The sequence below is a fragment of the Anas acuta genome, chromosome Z, assembly GCF_963932015.1.
Source record: "Anas acuta chromosome Z, bAnaAcu1.1, whole genome shotgun sequence".
Lineage (NCBI taxonomy): Eukaryota > Metazoa > Chordata > Aves > Anseriformes > Anatidae > Anas > Anas acuta.
The window spans coordinates 75,514,061-75,522,976 of NC_089017.1; the positions used below are offsets into that span (position 1 = coordinate 75,514,061).

Genomic DNA, 8,916 nt, shown 5'->3' on the forward strand with positions numbered 1-8,916 from the left:
GTTTAAAAAAAAAAAAAAATAAGCAAAGCACAAGAAGTACCTGTGGCTGATGGAACTTGACCCTAACACAAATCCATCTGCTCTTCACTTGCCCCTGAAGGTCAGAGTTGAGGTGGGGAGCAGTGTTTGCTGTTGCTGTCTAGCCTCTACCTGGTCTGTGGATAAATATATTCTCCAGAGCTGTCAATCAGGAATTTCTCATGCACTCTGAATTCACTCAGAAACAGTCAAGCAGTACTGAAGCACACAGGAGGAATGATGCTTTTGTTCAGCTGTGCTACTTTCAGATGCACCTCTAAGTGCATAAAGGAGAGTGTATATTAAATCGTGAGAGATCATAGATTATTATTGCTGAATCACTTGATTGCTCTGTTTTCTCTATAGACTAATAGACAGTATTAACTGTTATGTTTATAGTGATCTTTTTTGTTTGTTTGTTTGTTTGTTTGTTTGTTTCAGTAAAATGATGGTGGCATTATCAGCTCATGCCCAGAGAGAGTGTCCTTTCCACAAGCAAGAGTTGCTCTGTGCTGTAGAAGCCTGTTGATCTGAATTCCCTTGTTTTTTTACTTCCTGTTTGCACACGAATGGAAGCAAAATATCCCAGTGTGTGTTTGAACAGCTTGAGCGTTGTTGACCTGGGAACTATTTTTCAGTGATCTAAGGATTAGCTAGGGGTTTAAGCATTTTTTGTAATTTCAGATTCAACATCCCTTGTAGACCTCCAAGGCTTTGTTTCCATCAGTTACACTTGTTATATACTCAGCTACTGAAGGGGCTGTTGGATTTATTTTTTATTTTTTCTAGATTGCTGGTGATAAAAATTAAAGGAGAAGAGACAACTAATGTTTTGAACTATACAGTGACATAAGGCAGCCCATGCTTAAGTATTTACTCCACAATATATGATAATAGTTCTACTGTGATCATTACATCAAATAGTGATAATTCAAACATTTTTGAGTGATCACAATTGCATCTATTTCTATAGCATATAGTAGAGTAGAACATATTCTAGTTTTGTCATGAACTTACACAAGGATTTTAGTAATCTTAAAATTAAAGTGGCATGAAGAACTAGTATTACTAAATTATGATTTACTGTACCATGTCAAGAGTGATAAATGACATAAATTCAGACTTTTCCTACACGAGAATGAGTGTCAGTTAGCCACTGAAAAAAATGGTAAATTATTAAGTGATATGCTATTTAAAATGTTAAATCCAAATATGTTTTAATCCTTCTGGGGGGGTGGGGTGGGGAGGAGGGAGGGTCTCACTTTTTTGTGTGACATGTAAACCTTTTATTCAGACAAGGCTACTTTTTTTTTTCTTTTTTTTCTTTTTTTCTTTTTCTTCAGCCAGATCCCACAGGGTTGACTACACTGAGACCAGAACGTACAGGGGCAGTACAAGAACCTTCTGTTTTCCAGTTCAGTTTTCACTCTCATGTTTCTCTATATATTATATGTGTGTAATAAGCTTCAAAAGGTTGGCTATTCATAATAGTATTCATTAATTTTCCTGTAATGCCAAATGGAAAAAGTGTAGCCAGTTAACCTGCTTCTGTTTGACAGATACCTGATGCCACAAGTGAACAAGAAAGACAGGAAGTTATTCTTCAGGATCAGACATAGCATTGAAGCTCAGAGATGGAAAACTCGTCAGAGATGAAGAGCATATGTGCAAATTTCTTGGCCTTCTGTGGCAAATCTGGCTAAAGACCTTGTCACTCCTTTGCCTTTCCTTCTCATCCCTCTGCCACACAGAGACGTAGAGAAGACCGAATATTATAAATCACACTATTCACATGCAGTGAGTAAAGAAAAATGGATGTTTTTAGAGGGGGCCATTAACCTGGTTCCATTCCAGTTACATGACTCAGAGAGCAGCCATGCACAGCTGAGTCAGCACAGTCCAGAGGCTGACGTATGGAAGGGAATGAAGGGTGTAGTGTGGAAGTTTCTAGATTTGTGTTTATTGCTAAAGACTGTGTGGTTTTTGATCACAGGAAGCAGCATAGTCATGGTGGGCACAGTTCCTCTAGCTGTGCATGTGAGGAATCAGAGAAGGAAGAGGAGCACAAGGCAAACAAAAGATGTTGAAAGGATGAGAGAAAGAGTTGGCAAATCTTTTGCTCATGATTCTGCTGGGATTTTCTCACATGAACTTTGGGAAATCTCTTGAACTCTTCATAACTAGCTTTCACCTTTGTGAAATATGGGATTGGGAGGGGGGAAAGAGGAGGATGTTACCCTTATTCAACTTATCTATTTAAGGGGGAGTGCAGCTGGTACTGCTTAGTGATTGTGATTGGGTGCTATTCATAAAATAATAATAATAATAATAATAATAATAATAATAATAATAATAATAATAATAATAATAATAATAATAATAATAATAATAATAATAATAATAATAATAATAATAATAATAATAATAATAAAGTGATGACAAATTAGAAATAGGCCAAAGTTGCTACTGTTAAATGATTAACACAAAACTCGAAGGGCTTGAGCATGTGCACACCTTCTGTGTATCAAAAGTTCTCACCTCAGAAATTTAGTTATAAGTGCCTTTTGCATCTCTAAATGGGGAGAAAGACCAGTTCTTCCTATTAGTTTTTGAAAATGTTTGAGAGTTCTTGGAGGTAAGGGTAGCTCAGATTAACAATGGAAAAAACTACTACTAGACTACTTTGAAATCATTTGAACATTGCTGGCTTAATATCCAGACCTACTCACTCAATATACCTACCCACAAAAATATATCAAAAACATTTCATATATTTTTAATCAACATAATGTTGACAATGAAACATCAATTCCTGCTTTGTATTTCTCTTAAGAGTAAAACAAAATAAATAAATACATTAATAATTTATATATATATATATATATATAGTTATATATATATATATATATATATATATATATATATAACTGCTTGCTTATATATATATACAAGCTTATATATATATATAAGCAAGCAGTGGGTGAATAAAGGAAAAAAAAAAGATTAACCCTGTGGCAAAAATAGGATCAGACAAAAATGAGACAGAAATATTCTAATGAAAATGTAGATACCATACACATGCATGCCGCCTAGTTGTGCCGGTTTAGATTTGGTTTGTTGTTTCTTTAGTCTTTACATATATTACGGACTTCCTTTAAGCCAGAAAAGCAAACAAACACAAACACACACACACACACACACACACACACACACACACACACACACACAACACACTTATAACTGAATCTCTCTTAAGTAACAAAACAGTAGTTTTAATTAGAAGAAAAAAAAAGAACCACAAACAGACAAAGACAAAAATATAGTGGAGATGTTCTAAAAAACATAGTTATAAATTGGAAAAGGAGGACTAGAATTTAAATCTATATACTACTTTGTTGTATGAAATGAATTTCAGATTGTGAGCTGCATAGATACTGCTTTACTTATTTCATGGACCATATTGAAAGGAATGTCACTCATGGAGTCTAGCTGTCCCTTAAAAGTCACAGAACTTGAGGTTTCAAAAAAAAAGTTACGTGTTTTTCATTATCTAGGAAGGTAATCAGGGTATTGAGACTATGGACATTAGTGTGCATACTAACCTATACTTATATGCAATTCTCATGCCTTGTCATGCCTTGAAATTTCCCACTTACACATGTTTTCTGATCCTGATTTCAAGTCTTGGATTTATGTATTTATTTATTTATTATTAATATATACTAAAAGAGATGTTTACTTTATGTAGATTATTGACTTTTTACACAGCAGGAATGTAGTTTGCCCTTCTGCTTGAATATCTGAATCCCAGCCCATGTGAATCAGCTATTAGTTTGTCAACTGCTAAATATTGTCCACATTTAATGTTTGTGAATTTTCCTAAAAGTCTTCTATCTTTGATTCATGTTATTAGAGGAAGGGAACAGCCTCTGTGTAATAAATAAATAAATGAACTAACTAAATAAAAACCCTTTGGCTAAGTCAAACTTGCAATTTTAAAGTTTTGCTAATACTGTATGTCTTCTGTAAGTGGCATTATGCAACTTTTGGTTTTCTTCAGCTTCTATTTTTTGAAATTGTTCAACAAGTAGTTTAGAGTACTTCAGAATGTTTTAACAAAGTGCAGATTGTCTCATGTATTATTTAGAATAATTCAGGCTCTAACATATATTAAATTAATAGGTTAATATTCTTCTAAATAAAACATTGGAAGCATGTGATAATTGGCATTTTACCTTGACATGTCAAGGTCATAACTAATTCCCCAAATAAAATTATGAAGCCAGTTTCTCATGTCTAAACAGAGTACCACCACTTTCTGGAGTAAAACTACATATAAGGATTTTTCTTCTCAAATCTTCATTTATGAGATTCCATATTCTTTCTGATTCTCCTCACTTTTGTTTTCTTTGACATGAGCCTAGGAAGACTTACACCAACATTGAGGTAAGTAACTGTTATCTCTTGCAAACGAGGCTTACTACATTTAAAACAGAATCAGCTAAGATTAATTCTGCACTAAGTACTACAAATCTCAGATCTCCGAGTATGTCAACTCTGATCACAAAAAATTATCTTTAGAATAATATCTCATCACTAGATTTATTTTTTGTTGGCTGTAAGAGTTGTGTAGATTTCCAAGAGTTCACATATTTCAAGGTTAACTTGTGGTCATGCTGGTTTTTTTTAGGCAAATAAGATGTAGTATATATAACACAATCTGTTTGGAAAAAAAAAAAAAAGAAAAAAGAAAAAAAAAGTGAGATTGCTGCTCCATTATTTTTTTTATTTTATTTTTTATCAACACAATTGTTTCTGCTTATTGGTGTCTCCCTCCCACTCTTTTTAGCAGCTGTTTTACTGTGACAACTTACCTCCAGCAAAGTGGGAAGATGAGCAGCTGCTTGCAGAACCAAAGCCAATCTTCTGCCTGGGATCAGTTGGCAAGAGTTTCTGTGAAAGAAGCGAGGATGCAGTAAATGATATGTGCTGAATTAATTGTACCTACTATCAGCCTGTCTCCAAAACTTGCTGGGAAATCTATCTATCCATTTGTGCAACAACAACAACAAAAAATGACTTCCTAATCATCTTTGAAGGTTAAAAAGACTTAAGTCAGATCAGTCTATTTACAGGAACTATTGCAGAGCTGATGCATTTGTTGTTGTTGTTGTTGTTGTTGTTGTTGTTGTTTTTGTTTTGTTTTGTTTTTTATATCAAATTGCATTTATTTCTTTTCAAATTGCTTTCAATCAGATTTTTCAGTAAGGATGTATGTCTGTTTGCGATTTCTTGGTATGAAGGGGTGACTTTATTTATTTATTTATTTATTGTTATGGTGTTTTGGAGGTTGCAAATACTGACAGAGGACTAAGCTGTCATCCTATAACATTTGTTCCTTTAGACTACCATTCATTGTGAGGTTGATTCAAGTACCTTATTTTCTATGGCGCTAATAGTTTGTATTATTGCTTCCACCCACAAAGTAGGAATGTAAAGATCCTCTTCCATGATACTCTTACATTTGGTATGAACTTAAATACTGTGTTTGACAAATATATGTATATGTGTATATATATATATGTATAATATATATATTATATATAATACATATATAATATATGTTATTATAATATATTACATGATATATTATTTAATATAATTATATATAATTATAATTAATATATTAATTATATTAAATAATATATAATATTGTTTAATATATTAAATATAAATTATATATTAAAATATATTAAAATATAAATTATATAAATATTATGAAATATAATATATTATATATTAAATAATATATTATGTAATATATTATAATAACATATATATGTATTATATAATGCACTAATTTATGCAGGGTTACTATGAAGGGTGGAGGCTTTCGATGGGACTTAGATACACACAGAGTTCAACGTCTTTGTTTTGAAAATAACATTGAACTTCCTAGAATAACATTTAAAGGGATTATGGGGGAAGATAAGAGACCACCCGTGGAAAGGTGGTCAAATTGAGGATCGTGGAAGAGATTTTCTAGCGGATGAAAGGAACCTATTTGTTTTGTGAGGAATGATAATAAGAATGATATCTACATGGACACAGACATTGTTTTACTGTTATTGTTGCCCTTTCTCATTCAGAAATTTGGTATTTTATCAACATATGAAAATGTCATATGTTATGTACTCCTGAGGTAGGAGGTTTTGCATCTGATGGTTCAGGAGATTTTTGATGGTGTTTTCCTCATTTTACCTCCCATTTCCATCCAAAGTGTTGAGATGGATCAGTAGAAGAAAATTATGTCATCAGAGTAAGGACAGATAAGTAGAATGTGAATATTTGACACTTCTAATACAACTAGAAAATAATTGATTCTAAACCTGAGAACATAGAAACTCTGAATAAATCAAACCTATTTGATTTCTTCTAGCATAATATGGACTGAATTCTTTACCAGCCCAAGTCCTGGGGCCATCCCTCTCTTACTGTTATGGGATTTTTTGATTTCTACTACTGCATGATAGATAAAATGTCTTTTTTCCCCATGATCTTAACCTGCAGAAGCAGAGTCTTTAAGCTTCCATTACACCTGTTGTATGAAAGAGCAGAGAAGGCATTTATCCTTGAAGATTTGGTGAGAGATTAAGCAGTGGAGAGATATCAGATCATCAACACAAAATCTTAAGTTAGATTCAAATAAATGTGAAGAGCCTGGAGCTTGTTACAGCAAGACAAGGAGTAAATCATGTGGAGAAAGTGTTTATTTTGTTTTGTCCATCCTGTCATGTCCCATGTCCCCCCCACATCCCAAAAAACATAGGGGTTGTGAAATGCATTTGCATCATTGGCATTCCAGGGTTGTATTCTGTCACCTCAGGAAGACAGAAAGTGTTTTGTCAACTGTTGGAGGAAACTTCTATCTATCCCTGTGACTTGTGCTTGGTAACAGGAGAAGGGGCTGGTCTGGAGGCCAGGCAGAGCAGCTGCTACAGAAGCAGCTGGCGGCAGTCAGGATGGGTGATTTACATGTTCAACCATTCAAAATCAGCTGAAAATTATTTAGCTGAATTCAGATGGTCAAATAATGTTAGTGTTTGCATTGCTCAGCATTTTCCTTTCATTCCTTTCCTTACCATCTAGCTGCAAAATATCCTGTGGGTTAAAGGATGGCACATGGAACACGGGGTTTCAAAAACAACAAAAAGGGCTGTCTTTTTAATGCTGTGCTATAAGACGTTTTTCACTAAGGGATTTTAAATTAGTTTTCAAGGGGGGTTATATTCTAGCATTCCTTCAATGATTCTGACAGAGATGCATGGACAAGACAAATATCTCAAGACAAACATATTTTGTAATTCTAAAGTTTTAGGGAAAAAGAAGGAAATTTGGAATTCATTTAATCACACTGGCAATTTGGTCAAAATTATATAAATATTTTTGTATCATTGTCAAACATAATGTTATCTTTGTATCCACTTATAATATAAGCCTTTCAAAAGATATGTAATGTGGAAGTGCCACATTGTTTTTAAGTCTTTGTGACTATGTCAGCCTTGAGACTGGGTAGGCATGCCACTTTCCACTGTGTGACCACTATTCTTGACAGTGGAATGAGTTATCACCGAATGTTAATGCCTCTCATGTTCTCTTCATTATACATACTCATTTTCATGACAAAGAGTGTAAAAGGAACAGAATATGGTGCAAAATTAATATCTTCTCCTGACAATCTGGAAACGGTATTCCATGATCTTACACTGAAGGCACAGCTGAGGACTTTGACAACTGCAAGTACACAGCTGCTTCTTCTACTAAATTCAAAAGAATTTCCATGTAGTTTTGTTCATATGTAAGCATGCGTGTGTATGAGAGCATGTGAGAGTGTGTATGAGCAGCCTGTGTAAAGTAACCGGGATAATATTATAAGCCGAAATTACATTTGATTTTAAACATAAACTAGATTTCTCTTCTGCAGGTTTTGGCTTGTAAAAACTTATTGCGCATATCTGAGAGAAGACGTAAGATCAAACAATATATAGACAAATAGACAATTTCTGAAATTTGTGTTTAATATTCTATTGATTTATATTTTTATTATCAATATCTTATTCCTCCTTGGACACCTGATATTGATATTGTTAATATAATTTTATTTAGCTTTTAAGCTCCCAAGAATGGTCATGACTTCATGGTTAACGTGTTAAACTATACCATCACCTCTGAGTCCTCAAATTCTAACAGTACAAAAATGTATATGGGAGAAAGCCAAGAATAAAAGAAATTGTACAGTATTGTACTTACCCTTTGGAGATAAATAATCTGCCTTGCAGATACACTTCTGATTTGTAACTCTTGCCCTGGCATGTATCAGTGAATAAATTACTCAAAAAAAATTACTAGAGTTAGTGTGCAAACATCTGTTTGTGTTTCAGAAATTTCCTGGTCTGTATCCTTCTGAAAGAAAAAACAAACAAACAAACAAACACTAAAATCCATAGCAGTCCCAGGTTTTCATTTTCACGTCTGAGCTGAGATCTGCTGGTTGACATTCTCTTGCCCTAGGCAAGTATTGATGGGGGGGGGGTGAGGAGGAGAAACGGAGAGGGTTTTTTTTTCAGACCCCTCTTCTATTGCAAATCAACAAGTCTAGCTAATCTAGAACAGCTGAATGAATATTTGCATTCCCCAGAAGAGCCTGCTGTATGCATTTTTAAGGGTGATTCTATGGCTGAATGTATAGATAATGCCAACCCTCAAAAATACTTAGTGGAAAAACAAACATAAGTTCTACATTTTAAGGAATGATCATTTAGGGTGCTTGAGAAAATGTAGATATCAAAGTCCTCTGAAGACTGCTGATATTGCCTGGTTTTTCTAGAGAAACTGAAC

The 8,916-nt window shown here is 33.8% G+C and overlaps 1 long non-coding RNA gene across 1 annotated transcript; it reads right to left on the reverse strand.

Annotated features, from left to right (window-relative positions):
- Nucleotides 1-3,998: 3,998 nt before the first annotated feature.
- On the reverse strand, nucleotides 3,999-8,583 carry LOC137848487 (uncharacterized). The gene is made up of 3 exons (XR_011091387.1): nucleotides 8,329-8,583; nucleotides 4,893-4,971; nucleotides 3,999-4,738 (listed from the first exon to the last, which is right to left on the reverse strand). It is a non-coding gene; the product is annotated as an uncharacterized lncRNA (long non-coding RNA).
- Between the last annotated feature and the right edge of the window lie 333 nt (nucleotides 8,584-8,916).